We start from the raw sequence: 20,733 nt of genomic DNA, 5'->3' as shown, positions 1-20,733 counted from the left end.
AGCAGCGGCATAGCGTTGCTGTTCTCAAGAGAAGGCTGTACAATCGCGTGATTGGGATCACGAAATGACCGAGAGTGAATAAAATTATATACATTTCCGTCCGTGAGGCAATGCGACCACTGCTAATCATGACATTCGTATTTCATACCGCACTGTCAGTGAGGTTGTCGCCACACGTAATGACGCCTTTGGGCGCCCCTCCCTCCCCTCCCGGCCCGGTCGCCCGTCCGTCCATGACCCACCGGTACGACACCCTATATTTTATCCGGAACGCCGTGCACGCCGATCACGTGCCTTTTATTGTCTGCGGACACGGCACGGCTGTGTCATAGAGGTCACGACACTGGCACACCGACACACTGCACCACCGTCTGCTGCACCGAGCTGTACCTATGTTCAGCCGGCCTTGATCCGCGCCATGACTGCCTTTTTGATCCCGCGGTCCGTCCGCGACACTGCATCACAATGGCCCGCGGTCGGCGGCGACGTTAGGTGCATGTGGTCGCCACATCTGCAGCCCGGCACGGCGGGCGGGCTCGACGGTGAGCGTTTGTTTTTCTAGCAGTAATTAGTACCCCGTGCCACCGGGGTGGCTTCTCATGATCCCGCTCCTGTCACCTCCGCGAGTCGCAAATCACCGTCCGATTCCCTCCCGGCGCGCGGATGAAACAGGCCGCGGTGATCGGAGCCGATCGCGGCCCGCCCTGCGCGGTGACAAATCCCTCCCCTCTCCCCGCCGGTCCCTCCCCTCCCCGCGTCATCCGCGTCCATTGTGGCGTCACCGGCGTCACCGGCGGCGGCGGCGGCTGCACGCGCGATACGCCGGCGATGACGCGCCGATTGGACGCGCCTCCGACTCTGCGCCGCTCGGCGGGGCGTCCGTAGAGGCGGGGGTCGGAGCGGGACGTCAGAGACGGGACCGTCGGCCCCCCGCGCGGCTGCCGGGGACCGCAGAGGACCGACTGTCGGGCGTCCCACCGGCGACAGTAAATCACGGCTAAGTGACGGACCGTGCGGCAGTGTGTGAGCTGCGCTGTGAGTTGGTGAGTCGGTGTGAGAGGACACGCAGGTGCACACCTGAGGTGGCGCGCGTGCCGTCTGTCCCCGCAGGTGCACTGCAGGGCCGCCGCGGGAGGGACAGCTCAGAGGGAGGGCTGGTGAGGGAACAGTGGACAGCGGTGCAGAGGGGCCGCCGCGGGAGGGAGACAGTGGACAGCGGTGCAGACTGGAGACGGGCCCAGTCACTGCGGCAGCGCACACAGAGGGTGCTGGAGGGGAGCAGACAGCTGGTCACGGACCACCAACCGGTGCACAGACCACCGGCAGAGCCCGCCGAACTGAGCTGAACTGCGCTAACTGAGCTGCGCTGAACTAGCCTGAGCTGAATAACAGTCGACTGACTGAACAGCTAGCTGCCAATAAAGGCAGAGCGTCAGCAACGACCGTCTGCTCAATCACATGGACGATTTCTGGGCAAAGTCCAGAGATTTATGAAGAGATTACTTCCATTGTGTTCCCCCGATCGTCATGCATGAGAACGGACGGCGGAGAGATGATCATGAGCTCCCATCGCCGTCTGGGCCCGCCTATTAGCTGCAGCTGAATGATGGCCATCCATGTCCACCCATTCGTTTAATGGTCACCATAAGATCGTTTCACTTACGCCCCTCGACGGCCGACCGTCTGGCCGTGAGCCCGGGTCTGTTCCTCGTGCCCTCACCGCGGGCGCCGGCACGACCTGGTCGAGTGTAATCACCACCGCCGCGATCGATGCCATCTTTTTCCATTGCCAGAATGAGACCACTACATCGCATAACCACAGGCCACTCTCAGCCCCCAGACAATGAAGCACACACGGCACCCGAGATTACATTGCAATTGAGCACCGCTGGTACAGACTCCCCGCGATCAGCCTTATTGATGGGAGCTATCAAGGCCGGCAAAATGGGGTGCTAATTGTAACTGAGCTAAACCTCCGTCTGGAGCCATGCCGTTGACCCGCGGTGACCCGTAGCGAGCTGAAGGGGGCGGCAGAGGTCACCTAGGGTCGACAGAGGTCACCCAGGGGTCAGAGGAGAGGTCAAAGGTCACGCCAGGGGTCAGTGTGATTGGTGGGGCGCCGGGCTCACGGTGAAGGCACCGGGGAACACCAGTCACGGACAGGAGCCGCCCACCGGCTGGCCAGCACACGGCGAGTTGGTGCAATGAACCACATAGCGCAGCTACAGCTAGACGGTAGATAGACGGCCACTCAGTCTCGAAAGCGGGTACCTGCATCTGTAGATGAGCCAGTCCGTTTGTTCCTACTACATATGCATAGTTAAGCTCTGTAGAATTAATAATTTGAAAACGTCGTCGAAGTTTGTTACCTGTCGCCTATTTCCCGCTGCCCAAACACGCTTCGATTTCATCACACGGGAGCGTTATGGCTCACATTCACGGCTCATCGGTATGCCGTCAGTTCTGTACGCGCTCTATTACGTAAATCAATAGCCCCTGGTGGGGTTGGAAGGGATCTGTACGACGGTCGATATCAAAGAAGTCGGGACGGCCAGCGCCTGGGGCAGAATAGCAAATACGCATATCGAAACCGGGAGTCATTCACCGACCCAGTTTTGTGCTCGTTTTTATTCAACCGATGTGTGCGTTACGCACGTCTTTTCTTTTGTCCTGATAATCTCTCCTGTAATAGGTACCATCTCGTTCACCCTTTCCATCCTTTCCTCTCTCCTCCCTCACCCTCTCTCTCTCTCTCTCTCTCTCTCTCTCTCTCTCTCTCTCTCTCTCTCTCTCTCTCTCTCTCTCTCTCTCTCTCTCTCTCTCTCTCTCTCTTCCTTACTGATGATTCCATTAGACCTACGTTTGATGAATTTTACGGAGGCAGTGACGATGACATCTAAGAATCTCCTGCAAAATATCACCAAAAAACAACACTAGCGCGTAATGAAACGCTTTCAGGCGCAGCCCGTTCCTTAATCACGTCCAATTTATCCCGTTGGCCGATCACTCTCCGTTCTCGGCAGTCCATTTGCAGTGTGTCGATGGGGTGCCACCGCGTTACCGCCGCCGGCCCGCACCGCTCGTCGTCACGTGTTCACGCCAGCATCGCTCTGCGCTCCGTGAGCAGTTGCGCACCGAGTTAACCAATCGCCTACACCGCCCACTAATGGATCTAATTTGTGGCCGTCACGCGTTCACCGCAGACAGACCGGCCGGGGAATGGCAGCAAGCAGAGGATGTATAGGAGGGGAGGGGCGCGGCTCCTCCCGCCGGCCCGCCCCCCGCGCCTCTCTGTGTGCCCGCGTGTCCCTCTGTGTGTCCGCCTGTCCCCTCACACCCCCATGTATAGAGCACGCAGAGCACGGTCACGGACAGCACTTCCTGCTCTGACGCGACTCGCCACGCTCACAATGGACACAGTGCGATGTTCATTTGGGGCATAGACAGAGCCCGATTCGCCTCCGTAGTGAGGGTTTGTGTGGACGGAACGGGTGCCTGGCGAGGCGACTTTATGCTGCAGATGGAAGGGGTGTGATGCTGCTGAAGTGTGCGGTGGCTCACACAGCATTTGGGATTGAAATATGTTGATAATTTACCACGCATAACGATGGTAAACTTTGCAGAAGCGCGTGCAGGCGTTGCCACCGTGTAGAATATCATGCAGCTACCTGCTTGAATGTGCACATGTAGAACGCAAAAATACTCATATCAATATGAAGAGAAGCAAGCAAACACAAAGGCATAACAATAACAATGATGGTTGGAGCGTAATCGAGAAAGAACAGAATAACAACTGGTTCAGAGTAGCAGCTGATCCACCGAATGTCTTTGGACGTCGCTGTCTGATGGCCGTCACATGGTCCGAGCGGGGTGGGGGGACTCGTCGACACACGGCCGGTGTCGACGCGCGCCGATCTCCGTCCGATAGCTCCGGCAGCGGCGTATGAGTCATCGGGGAGCGGCCCGTCGGCCCTGGACCACCCCCTCCCTCCCCAGACCCCTGACAGACCGGCTGGTCATGGCTGCGGCGGCCGCCCCGTTCAGAAGTCGGCTCCTGGACGAGCCAGACGGCCAGTCATGCCACGCGCTCCTGACTCGAGTCTTCACTCAGCCCGGACACTCAGCAGCCGCCGGGGGGGGGGGGGGGGGCTCTCCGAGCCGAGAGGCTTCTCAGTCGCGTGCCGTCGTGACAGCTTCACTGGCCGGTCCCAGTCGGCTCTATAGCAAGCAGCCATGGTCGGTCAAGCGTGCTATTTCAACTCGTTATAGATGCTTTGTGACTTAGGTCGCGTGCTGCGATAGGAGCCACTGTCGTCTGCACGATTGCCAGTCGTGAACCTTGTGAGAGACGTGTGCTGCTTTAAGCACACGAAATGTGCCAATTAGCTACTAACCCTATCCCTTCGTCAACCTCGACCCAAGCTCGCCCAATGTCCGACTGCCAACAAAGCCATCCTCCCGTCACAGCAGTCACAAAACAGCACAGTCTGGCATCCCGGCGGCTGAAATTCCGAGCCAGTCGGCAGCCCTGCTTCTCGGACAGGTGGGTCTGCTTCGGCATCCACCCGCTGACAGCTGAGGTCCAGCCGACAGCGTCTGTGACAGCGGCTGTGACAGCGACAGCGGACGGCGGAGGGCGAGGTAGATGTTGCAACACCGATAGCTTGACGGTGGCAGCCGAAGAGGCAGTGGGTTGTGGCGGTGACAGTGCCCGCGGCGCTGTATGGCTGTGGCGGCAGTGACGGACGACGGTGGCCCTCCCGAGTCCCGAGTAACCCTGTTACCCTGCTGGCGGGGCGCCGCGCCATGTATGGCGCTGCTGCGCCGCTGCGTGCCGCAGTCCGCACAGAATGCCGATGGGATGTGAGCGGCGGCGGCACGTGGCGCTCGGTCCACACTCCGACCCAGGGGCCCCGGGTCCACCGTGTACCGGATAACATCAGAGGCGGCCGCCGACCGCAAAGGCGGCGCCGCCGTACCCTCGCCATTCAGCCGTGCACACTGCACACGTTCAGACCGACTCCAGCCATCCAGGCATACTCTAGCTGGCCTGTTCTCCAGCAGTTCAGCCCAGCCGTTCAGACTTCTCCAGCCGCCCAGCTCTCTAGCCGTTCAGCCGTTCAGCCGTCTCCATCCGTCCATCCGTTCAGCACCCAGCCGTGTGTGTTTACGGGCGTGTGAGATTGGCCCGGCGGCGCCACAACACCTCTCCCGGGGGTCCGTCCGACGGGCAGATACAGTGCCCGCCGCTCCGTCCGGAGAGGAACTCACAGTCACTGCCCGAGTGCTTATCGTGTCCATCTCAGCGGAACGGCAACCATCCGAAAACGAACACAATGCACCGCACAATGGCACGTGCATTGCCCAACTGCTCACCAACCGCAGTAATTTATGTATCTCGGCAATCCAAATGAGCCTGTGCTCTGCCAGTGCAGTTTGCTTATATTGACATTGACTTATCGGAAATCGGGCGTCAGAGAGCGCTCCTGTGTTCATTCATGCTTGCAAGATATAGACGTTGGCTGGGCTGCCGTATAGGCGGCGGGTAGCTCCGGTAGCTGTACGATACGCTGCCGCCGGTGACATCAGCTATGGAGAGACCCGCCCGGCTGCAGACTGGACACAGGGGGGGTCAGCGCGTGCGCCCGCTGACATGACATGACAGCTGCGGTGTAGGGACATCAGTGCCGTACCGACGGGCATAATTTGTGACCTTCCGTCCAGACAGCGCGGCTAGAGAGGGTGCTGCTGAAAGGGAACTCCATCGATAGTGGTAGTAGAAGGCGGTTTCACTATCCAGGAGTTATGGTAGTCTCGAGTGAAAAGAAACACGGTGTTATCAAGCGACCAGTAGTTCTTGGCAGCTAGAAAAAAGTTCACCGTACAACTCGGCACGGTGAACGGAGGGCCCTCGAGTCGACTCGTCCAAGCCGTGTCTGTCTCAAGTGGAGTCGAGATATGATACCGCTCAAGAGCGCGACACTGATTTCTTTCCGTTCAATTTGATTATTTGGGCTGTGAAGCCTCATGTGATATTCGGCATTTATTTGCAAGGTGCTAGCACTGCATGTTTGCAGTGCTAAATCGCTTGGAATTTGAAAAAGACCTGATTCTTCAATATGACCATTTACCGTGTCGACTCTGCTAGTGATGAACGACGAGCTGTCGATCACCGACTGAAAGTCCCGGATTAAAAACCAGTCACGTGGACCCAGTGGACTGAATGATCACAGCCACACTTGATCAGTATTTCCAATACATATTACTTCTGTTAGCATATTTTGAATATCAAAGCTACGCTCTCACACACCATCACTTTCGCTGAATCCAAACCCCTTCAATCTCTGCTCCTCTCCATTCTCATTCCATGACCTTCGCCACGGCTACCGCCAGGACTGGCACGGAGCGTCCGAATGGGAAGGTGTGCTGTGCACGACCACGCTGCACGGCCGCATGTGGACGTGCCCTGAGCCGCCGAGCCGCCGGAGTCCGGACGCAGTCTGCATCCCAACTGACCACCGGAGTCGAGACGGACCGACTCCCGCCGGGTCACCGGGCAGCGTCATCGAGCGATGAGTCATCGCGCGCGCCGGGGAGGTCAGAGGTGCCGGGTCAGGTCACAGAGGTGCCGGGTCAGGTCAGTCACAGAACGGTGTCACAGGCAGGGTGGATGTCAGGACGGCGACTGGTGAGTTCAGAGGTCACAGCGGTGCCGGTCAGCGCGGACCGATAGAGGAGCCGAGATTTACAGTCGGGTCATCCGTGCAGGGGGACGGTGATTTAGGGCGGCGAAAACCAACAGGATCGAGAGGCCTCAAATGGCGCTGAGTGGCGGGCGGACGCCGGATTTATGTGTGGGAATGATGTCGGACATGCATGGCAATTGGCGAATCGGCAGGGGTGCGCGCCCGGGAAGGTGCAGGCTGTCTTCGGTAGATACAGCGCCGTTCATCACATGGATTTAGAGACACTCAAAGCGCACATGACGCTCATGATTGCTCGGTTACGACAAATCATTTTTGTCAGTAAAGCACCACCGATCATTCGAGACCCCATGTTGCGGTTTACAATTCTACAATTCTACCCACAACTATGCAGGTATCGCCTATAACAAATATCCTCTCTAATTTTCGCTAATCCGATTGATCCAATAAATTACTATCATGAACCAAACCACAATAACAGACTCGTTGCAATGTTCCGTTGTGTTGATAAAAATCGTGAACAGCACAACCGTCAAAGCCAGGCCTTGAAAGACCCATAAATACAGCTTCCTGTTGCCCCCAGCGCCACCAGACATTTGAGTTCGACGATCGGTTCACTCGCTGACAGGAACTTTCAGCCACGCGCATTGCATCATCTGTGAAACTAATTAATCGCGAACATAAACAATCGAGCCAGTCCAGCTGCGGTGATAGCTGAGCTGTGTTTCATGGCGCTGTCAGCCCACCCAGAGCATCACGGCCAACCGGACCAGGTCACCTCTGACTCAGCCGGTGTGACCTGGGCTGGACGACCATCCCCTCCTCCCCAGCACAGGGGAGCAACAGAGACACAGGAGCAGTCCTCTGTCACTATCCTAGCAGAGACACAGGACCGGCCGGCCGGTCGGGCGCAGGTTAATCACCCTCCCACCGGTCCTGTCATGTTCTCACCACTCAGCGGCGCGGAGTGGTGCCGTCATGTTCTCACCCCTCAGCGGCGCGTGGAGGTGCCGGCCGCTGACAGTCTGATGTATTACTCCCGTGAGACACGCACCCCGTGCCCCGTCCGTTACCGGGACGCTGCGGGCGCGGCGCGACGCACACTGCAGACGCTCATTTATTGTCGGCAGATAAAGTCCCACTGGCGACACGGGGCCGGTAGCACCGTCCGACACACTGTCGGCGATCACCGGAACAGAGACAGACGGGGGCGGAACCGGTGAGGGAGAAAGGAAGATACGAACAACGGAGGTTGCAGACCAGCAAAGACAAATAGCCCACTAATGCATTTCGAATGCATAAAGGCCTGGCTACACTATGCGTTTTTTGCGTGCGTTTTTTGCGGGTTTGCGTGTTTTGCGTGATATCGTTCTAGAAAAAATAACGATATTACGGTTTTGTGATGTTTTTTATATTAAATTTTAGTTAATATCAGAATTATATTAACTTTTGTATCCAACTAATGGAAAAGTTACCTATATCACTTGTGACTTTTTTCTAGAACGATATTACGCAAAAAACGCAAAACTGCAAAAAACGCACGCAGAAAACGCATAGTGTAGCCAGGCCTTTAGGCCATATAAGAGGGCGGATAGACATTGTAGCGATAAACGGAGAGTCTAAAACATCAGATGAAGAAAGTGGCTTACTATCAAGGATTTACTCATTGCACAGGACAACCCAAAAGTGTTGGCAAATATATGTTTAGGTGCATTTGTTTGACTACATCTCCAAATCTCAAAACGATCTTTAAACAGTGCTCAGTATTATCATAAAAGCGCAAACACAGTGGCTGATGGTCACCGTCTGCAAATGCGATAAACACCGTAAAGTGCACACTGCACCGTTTCACCACTATCCGGAGTTGTAAACACACCTACACAGCGTCAGTTAATGTCCCGAAAGAATGTCCTATCACCGGCCAGGAATGTGCGATATAACACCTCCGCATTCCCTGAACGGCTCTCAGCGGATACAAATATCCACCGCTCTTCTCTAAAAGCCCGTCTCTGCCGAACGTGCTCAGCACATCTCAGTATCTCTACCGTCTTTGCGCATATTGCCGATGCCCTGGAACCACCGTGACTTCTCCTTACCCCACTCCTCCATGACTTCTCTTCTCTTCTCTTCTCTTCTTCCTCCATGACTTCTCTTCTCTTCTCTTCTCTTCTCTTCTCTTCTCTTCTCTTCTCTTCTCTTCTCTTCTCTTCTCTTCTCTTCTCTTCTCTTCTCTTCTCTTCTCTTCTCTTCTCTCCTCTCCTCTCCTCTCCTCTCCTCTCCTCTCCTCTCCTCTCCTCTCCTCTCCTCTCCTCTCCTCTCCTCTCCTCTCCTCTCCTCTCCTCTCCGCCTCGTTCCACGCGGCCCGGTCGGCTGGCGGGGCGGACCGGTTCGGTAACCCGTTCCGGTGGCTCTCCGTCGCCCGCCCTCAGCCGTGGAGCCGCCTCTGAGGTCAGCCGCCCTGTTTGTTTGTACACACAGCGACCGCATGGGATTCGTCCTTCACACCTGCCCGCCGCCGGAACACAGACTGGGGTGAGGGGAATACGTCACCGCGAGGGGGATACATGGCCAGACCGGGGAGTCACAAATGGCGACTGAGCTGAGTCGCTGACTGAGCTGAGACTGAGTGACTGGATCACACAGGACGGAAGACCGAAAGAACCTTTCGAGGTGATTGACTTAGAAATTTCACCGACGAAACTGTGGTTACAGCGAGTGGGTTGCTCAAGGAGCCACACAGCTTCCGATTGACTAACTAATTGACTGAAAGACTGCATATATGAGAATCTATTGAAACCTCCTTCGGTCAGTCACTATACAGTCGCTAATGGAATCACAGCCGGAGCTCTGGGATTCCACCGGGTCCATTCCATGGAGTCCAGTGTAGAGCTCTGGAGCGCGGGTTCGTTACCCACCAGCTGTGGCATCCCGCCGGGAGGACACCGAGCAATACGAAACGTGAAGCGTCGCGATGGCTAGAGATCATGAGCTCAGTGTGGAGTATTGGAGTTTAACTACAAGTACATGGAGCAGGGATGAGGAGACCCGACTGCATAAATCTTAATCACGGAGAGAAGCACGAATATGGAGGTAAGCCGCAGACCTGACCCCTGATCATACGCCAACCCAAAGCCCAACTATGCCTGCGTTCAGCAGGTATCGTGATTATTGATAATCAACCACAACCTTCAAGACGCAAGTCGACCTCATGAGAAAGTTTCCAGGGCACAGACATCCTGTCCTTGAATCTGGCTTCTTTAAACGGGCACGAACAAAATGATTACATCAAAATTCAATTAACAAAATCGTACCTACTTAATTCCTGAGTCCGGTGACAATGATCGGCTTCTTTTATCGACAACATGATGATCATACATGTTCGAAGACGTTTCATATGTTCATGGTGCATTGTGAAGTACTGATTATAGCCACTGATAGCAGTGCGTCGATAATAAATGTCCTGTTGAGTGGCAATGCAAGGTGCGTGCTGAGGTCGCGACATGCTATCTCTATTAGCTGAACAACAAAATCAACTTAGCGCGAACGCAGGGACCCGACTACCAAAAAAGTCACAAACAACCATTGGAGCTTCCGCCGGATTGAAAACGAATACCCAATCGCAAAAAAACATCATTAACCATAAAACGACACACGAGTAAGACCGTCGTCGGTAGCGGTTTCCGACCCGCCCAGCCCCCTCACAGTATCACCCCCCCCCCACCCCCACCTCCAGCGGGTAACACAAGCCGCATCTGAAATGCAAACGGTCCGCGCGCGCCCCTAAGTAGGCGCCGATGCAAATCGGCCTCATTGACGCCGGCGCGGCCTTGGCTGGCGCGTGCGCCGGCCGCCGCTCGCGGCCCGTTCCAGTTGAATGTACCCTCATCCATCCATCGTCGACGCCTCGACGGAGAGTGGTGGATCTGTGACACGGCCCATGGCGCGCTGGCGCCGACCCGGGCCGCGCCAGGAGCGCGTACCGTATGTGTGCTAAGGTCGGTGGCACTATGTGCGCCGTCTGGGGCATGAGAGGGAAGCGGGGAGGGAGTTTGGAAAAAAAACATAATGCTTAAATGAGAGGAATTGAAGGAAGCAGATGACGACCATGCTGAGCATTTTCCTTTTGACGGAGACATGTGCTAAATGAAGATACAATCCATTTTGCTATGAATGTAGCAATATCGTACCGGAATGCGTTGCGGGGACAAAGTCATCCGCACTGGCAGGCTATCGAGCTCGGCACGACAGTTCTGCCGTGGTCCGTGACTCCGTACAACAAATAATCAGCCCACTGCTCAGCATTCAGGTGCCCCTCTTTGAAACGGCGTGTTCACTGATACGCCAACATAACCGGACAGATTATTGCGGGATCAACTACTCAAGAGGTCGGTTTGATACCGACCGACGATACACCGGCCGCAGATCCTGTGAGATTCCGCCTAATCTACCGATGTTCCGCCTAATCCACTGAGATTCCGCCTAATCCGCCGACGCAAGGGGCGAGTGCACCGGTAGCACTCTATTGTTTACTGTCGGCACGTGCAGGATGGGTCGGGCAGGGGCGTTTTGTGACTAACGGGGGCCACCTTCTGACCTGGCCGTGGTGGGTTTGATCCTGAGCATCGACACAGCTCAACTGCATCACTGTATCCTGGCCAGCCCTGGATTAAAACGCACGCACACGTCTGTTTACCACCTCCTGCTGTCACACGGGCTACCTCACAATCTACTCCACTGATCCGCCATTCTTCTGGTGCCCTATTCTGCTTCTGTCGCCGTTATAGATCGCCGCCGTCTGGGTGTCGACGTGTGAGGGTGAGGCGGCAATTTGTCAGCGGTGCGCTCTCTGTCCGTCTGTCCTCCTATCGTCCCGCCCGCTTGTCTGTCAGCCTGCATGTCTGTCAGCTTGTCTGTCAGCCTGCCTGCCGGCCTGTCTCTCCGCCCACCCATCTGTCCTCACGTCTGTTCGCTAGTCCGTCCGCCTGTCTTCCCGCCCCTCTGCGTGTGTGAACGTCCAGCTCCAGCCTGCCTGTTTACCAACAGAGGACGACCAGTCGCCACACACCTGATCACCCGGCCAGAGATGATGATGCATCACACTGCGTCAGAAGTGACTTACCCGCGCCACCACCGGCGCAACGCGACGGAGCGGCACCTCAGAACGGCACGCGCACGCAGAGGAGGTGGCGAAAGAGAGTCTAGATCTCCGTGGTTGCGGCTGTGAGTCTCCTTATCGGACGCTTGAGCCTGACGGCTACACGTCCTAACTCACCAAGAAGAGGAGGGCTGTAAGTCTGGTTAAATGTGACCGGACAAGAAAGCCGTACTCGTAGGGCAATTGTGACAAGGAGACTGGAACTTGGACTACAAACTGAATGGCTGAAATCTGACTGGTCTGCTTGTCGACAGAGTGACTGTGACTGAGTAGTCAGCCAGCTTGTGTAGTGTACAGATTCAGCTGACCACTCCCGTAAAGCCTGTTATGGTCTGGGGTTGTAGGGCGGGTTGTTACATCACAGGCTCATGTTGCCGTGTGCGATACAGCACACTGATAGCCTCGGTGCTACCCGTGGCTTCCGGCTCCCTCCAATGGTAACTTGGTACCGGGGCATTCTGCAATGGTCAATTTCATCTACATAAATATCCACGAGAAACGAAAATTGAGCAAGCGTCAGCGAAACGAATTATTCACTCAGAGTTCTAGCCAAATGATAAGGCAAATGAAGCTCAGGATTCGGTTCATTCCACACCCAGGTTACCATGCGAAGGCTGAACACACACAGATATTCCAAGTTTACCGCGGCGGGCAGTCTCTCTGTATTTGTGGCGCCAAGGTCGAGACCCGGTCAGGTGGCCGCGACTCGGCCCGTTCCGTGAGCTCGCATTTCCTGCTGCCGGTTCCAGGTGACGCCGCAGTCCCAGTCATTCTCTCCAGCTTACATGCAAGCTCACATAATAAAGTTGAGGGCTGTTGTCACAGGGACGTAATCGAAATCAGAAGCGATGTGTGGTTGCATCACGATAACGAGTACCTGGCGAAGCTCTGCAACATACAGCCAGTAGCACGGACACGACACGCCATGACGCGTCGTCATGGCTCGCTCACACGACATCAGCATGTCTTCACTTCGAGCCTCTACCAGATTTCGAAGACCGGTTGAATAATGGCCGAATTTATTGGAAGACTATATCCAGTTTGAATGAATGAATTGATTAAAGTCAGGAAAATATAATCCATCGTCAAAGAATCAGTACCAATATCGGGACCTGACCTGTAGCCTAAATCAAACAATCTGGTGGTTATAAAATTCCGGAAATGTCTATACGTCCTTTTATTGCCGAAGTACAAAAGGTGAAGGCACATGTCCCTCCAATGATCCCATTCAATCTCAGTTATTTGCAGCGCCTACATTTATTCGATCATAGGCTTATAACGGAAAAGGGTTTTTCGAAAAGGCAACGTGTACGACTGGTGACCTCAAAGCTCTTCGAGTGACAAAATATTAGCGATACTTAAAGTTCGTCATACCTTTCCAGTTTCATACACCTAACTTGTATGGCAAATTCATGGTACAAAAGACCACTGCCGCTCCTTTGCCACCGCGAAAATAAAGCAAAACTGAGCACAACTCCTCATGATTTAGTGCTAGCCATCACTGCCACCGAATTTTCTGCTCATCGCCAGCCCTCAATAGATCACACCCAGATACAAACCCGTGCAGCCCATAAAAGATCGCGGCATCTCCGGCGCACCCCAGCAAAACAGCACCATTACGGCGCGCCACGACCGCCGCGTAATCGTCGCCACCCGTCCACAGATGGTCGCGCCGCGCGCCACAATGGTCGCCGCGGTGCGCCACAATGGTCGCGGCGGCGCGCCGGGTTCGTCGCCGGGCGTCAGTAAACAGGCGGTGGCCGGGGTGTGCTGGCAGCAGTTCGCTGATGGTGGCGGATTATCGGAGGGCATCTGGCGATATCAGCAGGTCTGAGCGGGCAGCTAAAGGGATCGGAGACTGAGCTGCAGTCAGTGACTGAGATCGGCGGGACGGTCCCACGGTCACACGATGACCGGGGCGGAGACGGCAATAATTCACTCGGCGGGGCTTGGATTCTCCACAAATATTCCAAGGTGGCTGCAAAGCATAGACTGTCACTGATAGAATGTGGTTTTACAATCGATTTCGCAAAAGCAGAAAAACTAACTTTGCAAAAAAAGTACTCATACGGTTAAGAAAAATGTAAGCAAACGTTTGTGCTCATCATCAGCTGAATACCTAGCTGACAAATGATTCTCTCCATAATGAAACGGACTTTTTAATTAGCCTATTTGGGCATAATGCTCCTATGGAACTGGACACTGGTGGTATGGCGTCAGGCACTCTTTTGAGAGCGAATACTCGTTCTAATATAGCTAGAAACCGCGGTGGCTGAAATTCGATTTATCAAATTTGTTCAATGATACCTTTGATGTGGTTTGCACAGGTAACCATCATCAGCTCAGTGGTCTAAAAATCACTGGTTAGGGATCAAAAACGGGTATAACAACGCACGCAAGTATGTGCAGGGAATAATTTGGCCATAGTAGGAGCAGTGCATTTTAAAATGCGGTTTCAAATACCTGCAACACGCACAAATGCTGGCCGCAGCTGGCAAGGTCAACTGTAACCTTCGCCTAACCGTCTCTGAAATAATGAAATATTATACAAGTTCATTAGCTGACAGGAATTTAACAATAATGGCCGCTTCATTCAAATTAATGAGCAGAACTTAGCCAGACCGGTTGGCACCACGGTAATTTCATACATAGTAGCACGAGTGGTTCTTGCTTGTGCGACAAAAATTGGCCTCCCAAACTGGCTACTAACGCTGCAAGATTTGTGACGGTCAAAGCAATCATGCTATGTAGCCAATCTTTACATATCTTGCGGTCTAAATAGGGGAGAGTGGGGAAAGATGCCCAGGGTTTTACAATGTCATATATTATTCGAAAATGACGATCGGAAAGCAAAAACTTGTAGTTTCAACGGAAGCCGACATCATTTTTCTCCAAAAATATCACACTTTCGTGCTTGAAATATGATAACTTTTTTTGCTATTAAGCATTTTCCTGAAGAAGTGAAAGGGGGCATCTTACCCCACAGGGTGGGAAAGACGCCCCCTGGCGTTGGGTAAGATGCCCCCTGCACTATAAGTGACATAAATGGGCACGTGAATCGCCTGAACGAATCAGTAATCCCTTCGGGCCTGCAGTAGACACCAAACGTCATCGTAAGGGCCCTCAAAAGTAGTCGTAAGAGGCTTCAGAGGTCATCGTTAGGGCCATCATAGTCCAGCGCGGCCAAACAAGCCTCCGTGGTGGCGTTCGGAGACCACTGTGGTGCCCTTATAGGTCTTCATGATGCTTGATGGCCCTCGAGCCCATCGTGGGGACCTCAGATGCCAGCGCGGCCCGTGGAGCCAACGTGGGAGCCCTCAAAGGATGTCGTGAGGGGCCCTGGAGCCAATAATGTGGCCCACAGAGGCCGTCGTAAGGGCTCTCAGAGTCAGATGCCGCCCAAAAAGTCGCTGTGTGGGCCCAGAGACCGGCATGGGGAGTACCCGACCGTACTGGACTCTCAATAGTCCCAGATCGGCTTTTGTCTCTCATCACAGGCATGTAATAAATGATTTGACGGGCTGCTTGAAGGACAGCCTACGGATTTAGGGGGCGTCTTTCCCCATCAGGACAGGGGGCATCTTACCCCAAGGTACCGAGGTAACATTAAATCAGTACAATTTGTTAACCATAAAACTACACCCTGAAACAAACTGTTTGGGACACAGTACACGCATGTTAATTTATCACGACTATAGCAAGGGACGTAAAAATTATCTACCTTCTTTGATATTTACAATGTTTTGACACCAAAATATTTTTTGAAAGCAGCAAATAAAAAACATGCAATCACCAGCCAGCCGTTGCCCAACTGAGCCTCACAAATTTTTGTGCAGTTAACAAGGCAGGCTTCCGCTTTACGCTAAGAACATTAATTTCCAGGTTCGATTCTTTGTTTCGCCGCTAGAGGGGGTGGGGCGTCTTTCCCACCCTGGGCATCTTACCCCACTCTCCCCTACAACTGAAAAATCCATGGTAACCACCAGGAAATACGCTCTCTCATCTCCCATACCCAGTCACAGATCTCCTGTCCCTGCCCTCGCTTCCTCGCAGCCCAGTCCTCTCATCCTCTCCTCTCGTTCGCTCCTCACGCAGTTCGACGCTCGTTTGACAGGTCGGCGGCAGTGTCAGACGCGGACAATCGGCTCTGATGAGGGACGACGGCCCGCCTCCCGCCGTCCGTGGGCGGACCTGTCTCGGACTGCATTGACAGCCGCCCAGCGCACCGGAAGGTCGCGCCTGACGGGGTCAAACAGCGGCCTCAGACCAGCGCCGCACGTACGGGGATTCGCCTGAGGAGACACGCTGGTCTGCGAGGTCCTCTCGACGGGAACTGACGGCTATTCATGTGACTGAAGCAGCCCTGACGAGAGGGTAGAGGCTTAATGACACGAGTGCCATCTCAGTGAAATCAACGTAATGTGTGCAATAGTATGCAATCAGAAACGGCGACTCATGGATCAAACAGGCCTGACTCGACTAAAGGAGAAGTAAGTTCATGATCAAAGCGTCAGATCTAATTTGGTTTATTCTTTACTTCTTGGCTCTAAGCAGCGCCCTCAGCCGGTAACGCTTCTCGGGCAAGTGAAAAATAGCCAGACAATACCCGCTCTCGTGCCTGGTTTGACTCAAACCACGAAGTAGCGACTCTCTTGTCATAGCATCGATCCTAAAACTCACCCGGCAGACTCAACCGACTCTGCCCGACCGAGTCACAACTCATGGGTGACTCAGAGTCTGTATTTGGCACTCGGGAAGACCGGTACTGTCCGCTGTAACGGGTACCAACACCGTCGCCCCTGGGTGAAAGAGACGGCAGCCGCACCCCCGGCCAGAGCCACCGCCGCCCGGCAGGGGTGCTCGAGTTACCCATATAAGCCGCGGCAGGGCCACGACTCGACTTATAGCAGAGGGAGAGAGGGAGAGAGAGACGAGACAGAGAGAGAAAGGTGGGAAGGAGGGAGAGAGATGGAGGGAGAATCAGAGAAGGGGAAGAGAGAGAGAGAGAGAGAGAGAGAGAGAGAGAGAGAGAGAGAGAGAGAGAGAGAGAGAGAGAGAGAGAGAGAGAGAGAGAGAGAGAGAGAGAGCAATACAAGTTCCCACTCCTCTCCGACCATGGAGCATGCATCGACAAACAGCGGCCGCTGCCTTTTCCATGTGCACTGTGCACTGTGCAGGTCGACTGTAGTTCGCGCTCTGCAGCTGAGGCCGCCCAGCCGGGGTGCCGCACGACCCACGGCGCCCGGCCTGCGCCGGGGCCGGGTCAGCGCAGCGGGAGGACGGCACGCGGGTCATCAGAGCACCATCAGGTGTCAAACGGCCGACGGATAATCCACAGTGATGAAGTACGGCCTCAGAGGCGTCCACTGACTGAAGATCAGCCCCGGCTCGCTCTCCCCAATCCCTTAATCGTGGATGGCCAGGGACCAGCACGTTGGGAGATTATGGTGAGCTGATTGAACGATTTGATGGATGACTGCACCGCCAGATGAGCCGGTCGATGTGGGAATGTTCGCACACCGCGAGTTGATACAGCTGATGCGAACCTGCAGCGAATTCCATGAATCAGTGGCTTGGCCTTCATTTGTTGCACTAATTGACATCGATGATGAGACCCAGTGACACTAATTTGTCGCGATTGATACGATTGAATGCTATTAATCGGAAGCATAATGTGTTTCATTTTACGGAGAATCAATGATAAACTTTGAATGATACCTACACTATACAGTTTCAGAGGGTCAATGCTCCAGGCAAAAAGGGCATGATTATTAGAATCAGAGCAGTCTCCTAAACAATACGGTTCAAGCATGGTGCCCACTGGCGGATCCAGAGGGAGGGGCATCTGGCGCAAATCCCCCCCCCCCCCGCAACGCCCGACATCGAAAAAATTTGCCTTTTTCTTAAATAGAGAGAAGACCAAACCACTAATATTCGGAAAAGTTTGTTCTAAACCGCTCAACAGTACATAATGAAGCGAAATCCAGAGCTTTTTTATTTTGGATACACTTTTTTGGGGTATGCCCCCGTAGCGTGCCAGACCACCTTTCTGGACCCACCTATGAGAGTGCAATGGACGCTGTTATCATTATTGACAAGGCCGCCAATTCATGGAAGCAAATACATACACGACTGGGGATCACAAATAGGCGGCTTCCCGACGGATGCTCATGCCATTTCAGAATGAAAATATTCAATGATAAATACTGCGCACATGCCCAGGCCCGCAGGCTGTACGCTGCCGCGGTTCCAGGACCACGTCTGTGGTTTCAGCGCTCATGACCGCGCGTCAGTGACTCTGACCCTGGACCTCACCATTGTTCTACCGCTCGTGCGAGCCTCTAAAACCGCCAGCACGGGCGCAGATGCACTTAAAACACAGCTGACTCGATAACAGAGCATCATATCGGCTTTACCAAACAGGGCCTCGCTCACTAGTTTACAAACATCTCTCTCATTATCCCTTGCAGAATGGGACCATGGGTTACCCCAGCCGATCCCCGACTCAGCACCAACAGAGCCAGCCCACCTGCAGGGCGGGATCTCCTCCGTGTCTCCACGCAGTCTGCACAGAGCCCACAGTCTCCACGCAGTCTGGGCTGAACAGACATGACCGTCCATCGACCGCCGTCCCCAGAAAAGGATGTCCCCTGTCCACCAGTGACGTCAAGTCATATTACGTCACTGGTGGAACTTTGACCAAGATTTATTGCAGTAATATGCTACAGGGAAACTGGGCGGTGTGATTGATTTGGTTAGTTGAAATCACCACCGAACCTTCCTGTGTTTTTTTTTTCTCACCTCAGTTAGATTCAGTGTGAACCCTAGGCGTGATTTCGGAGTGGGACCGCCACTGTCAGCTTGTGGAATAGGGTGCGGGTGATAGGTATCTTGTCCGAGGTTCGACACGGGGCGGGTCGCGTTAGCTGCCTTGTCGATCGTTATCCCCCGTGTACCATGTCGGTAATGGCGACGGAACACATGTTAGGTAATGGCGATATCAGGGGAGGCAGACTGGAAATCACCCAGATGGGTCAGAGATAGCTGGCCTGTTACCATTTGGAAATACAAGATCACCACGATCAAATGGAATAAGTTACACGATTCTCGATCCACACAGCCAATGGTCATTCCTTTAAATGTATACGTTTTCACAAGCATGCCTATGAAAGTATGTAGAGATCTATCACTGATCCTTAGTTAGCAACGCCGATTGTGCGTTGCCCATCTCTCGACATGCAATCAACGAACTGTAGAGAAGGTTTTGGGCCAGCGCAGCACCCTATAAAAGCACTAAAAATATGTTACTATAAACATTTTAAAGCTTAATAGATTCTCACAAAAATACGACCGATCAGTCTGTGTCTCATATACACCTCGTTCTAGCGTAAAACGTTATAATCCGCAGTATCCACGCTTTTTTATCCAATCTGAAGTCTCACTTAGCTCACGCTAAACCCTCAGCCCTGCGCCCACCCAATGACACCGGTAGGCGCTCGACCCACAGTCGCGTCGCGCCGACCGGGCTACCTGAGCCAATGACGCGGCGCAAACCTCTAATTGCATTCGCCGAGGCATTGTTGCATTGTGGTAGCGGCTGTCGGTGGGCATTGTTCAGCGAGTGGCGCCAGCTGACCGTGATGGCTACTTCTCTCTGCCCGCCGGAGGTGGCGGCCATCCGTAATTTACCGGGGAACCGCGGAGGGTGGAGAGGGACGGGTGATACCGGGGAACTTACTGGCCCGGCGGCGGCACGCACTGCACACACTGCACATGACAGCGCTGGACTGGGAGGAGCTCATGGCAGCCCCTCGAAAGAATAGAGCGCTAATAGTGAGAGAGCAAAATAAGGCGGTGTTAGTCAATTCACGCAAAACATAAGTATGCACATGATCTTACTTACCTATAATCTAAATACAGTTTTAAACTATAAAGCTTTAAGTTTCTGAATAAATGAAAAACTGATTGCTTTATTACATATAAAACAAATGCAAATGAGCCTTTCACCTTGAGACGACGAAGGGGCTATCGGACATCAAAGTTTGATCAAAGAACCATTCCGCCGTATGAATGAGCGCCGTCAATGTTGAGCATCGTTCAAGATAAGAAATAACGTAGCATTCCGATATCCCGATATGCATCAGGCAAACAGCAAACTCACGAAATAGTTACGCGATGAAAACATGACGCCATAACAAAATTGGACGGAACTTCAAAATAAAAAAGTTAGAACTTTAACTATCAGTTATAGAAGATCGAAACCAATACCTACCCAAAGTCACACTATCTAGACAAACGATTCCCAGGGTGTTTACAATACGACTAAGCACAACCCACGCCAGACAGCCGATTAACATAACCGGTTAGATCTGACAGTCGTGGCAAACCTTTAAATGTCTCGGTTCACTCATGAATATGGATCGAATGGGAACAATGGTCAAAGAGCTATCATTGTACTGCGGCCATTGTGGCAATACGTCGGCATTTATTGGTTGGGAACATGCAAATTAATTATCTAGTTAGTGCACATTGTTGGTCTACGGTGCATTCATCGCTGCAACTATACCGTGGGAATGCCGCCAGTGGTATGTTACCTGTGATGGCACTGTTTGGTCCCGTGGTGGTTTCAAACAACGATTTACTGACCCGTTAAACTGTTGGGTGGCAGCTTTTAGGCATTTAATTATGCGGTACCTTAACCTATAAATAGTTGGATAGACGCACCCGATTCCACAGCTTTGTAACCTATTTTCTCTAGAACGTTGCAGACATTGATAAGTCGCTACAATGAACCGAGCTATCTGCGGACAGTGGATGCCGCCGTAAATAAGTGGCAACAAATCAGCTGCGATTTTATCACAGCGTCCCTAGGCA

At 53.5% G+C, this 20,733-nt stretch overlaps 1 protein-coding gene across 1 annotated transcript in view; it reads right to left on the bottom strand.

Annotated features, from left to right (window-relative positions):
• LOC122365781 (thrombospondin type-1 domain-containing protein 4-like) overlaps positions 1-20,733 on the bottom strand; it is a 110,115-nt gene that overhangs the window by 88,305 nt on the left and 1,077 nt on the right. The window lies entirely within an intron of this gene.

This window comes from Amphibalanus amphitrite, unplaced genomic scaffold (genome assembly GCF_019059575.1).
Source record: "Amphibalanus amphitrite isolate SeventyFive unplaced genomic scaffold, NRLGWU_Aamphi_draft 000763F_arrow, whole genome shotgun sequence".
Classification (NCBI taxonomy): Eukaryota; Metazoa; Arthropoda; class Thecostraca; order Balanomorpha; family Balanidae; genus Amphibalanus; species Amphibalanus amphitrite.
This window is presented reverse-complemented; position numbering and strand designations above follow the sequence as displayed.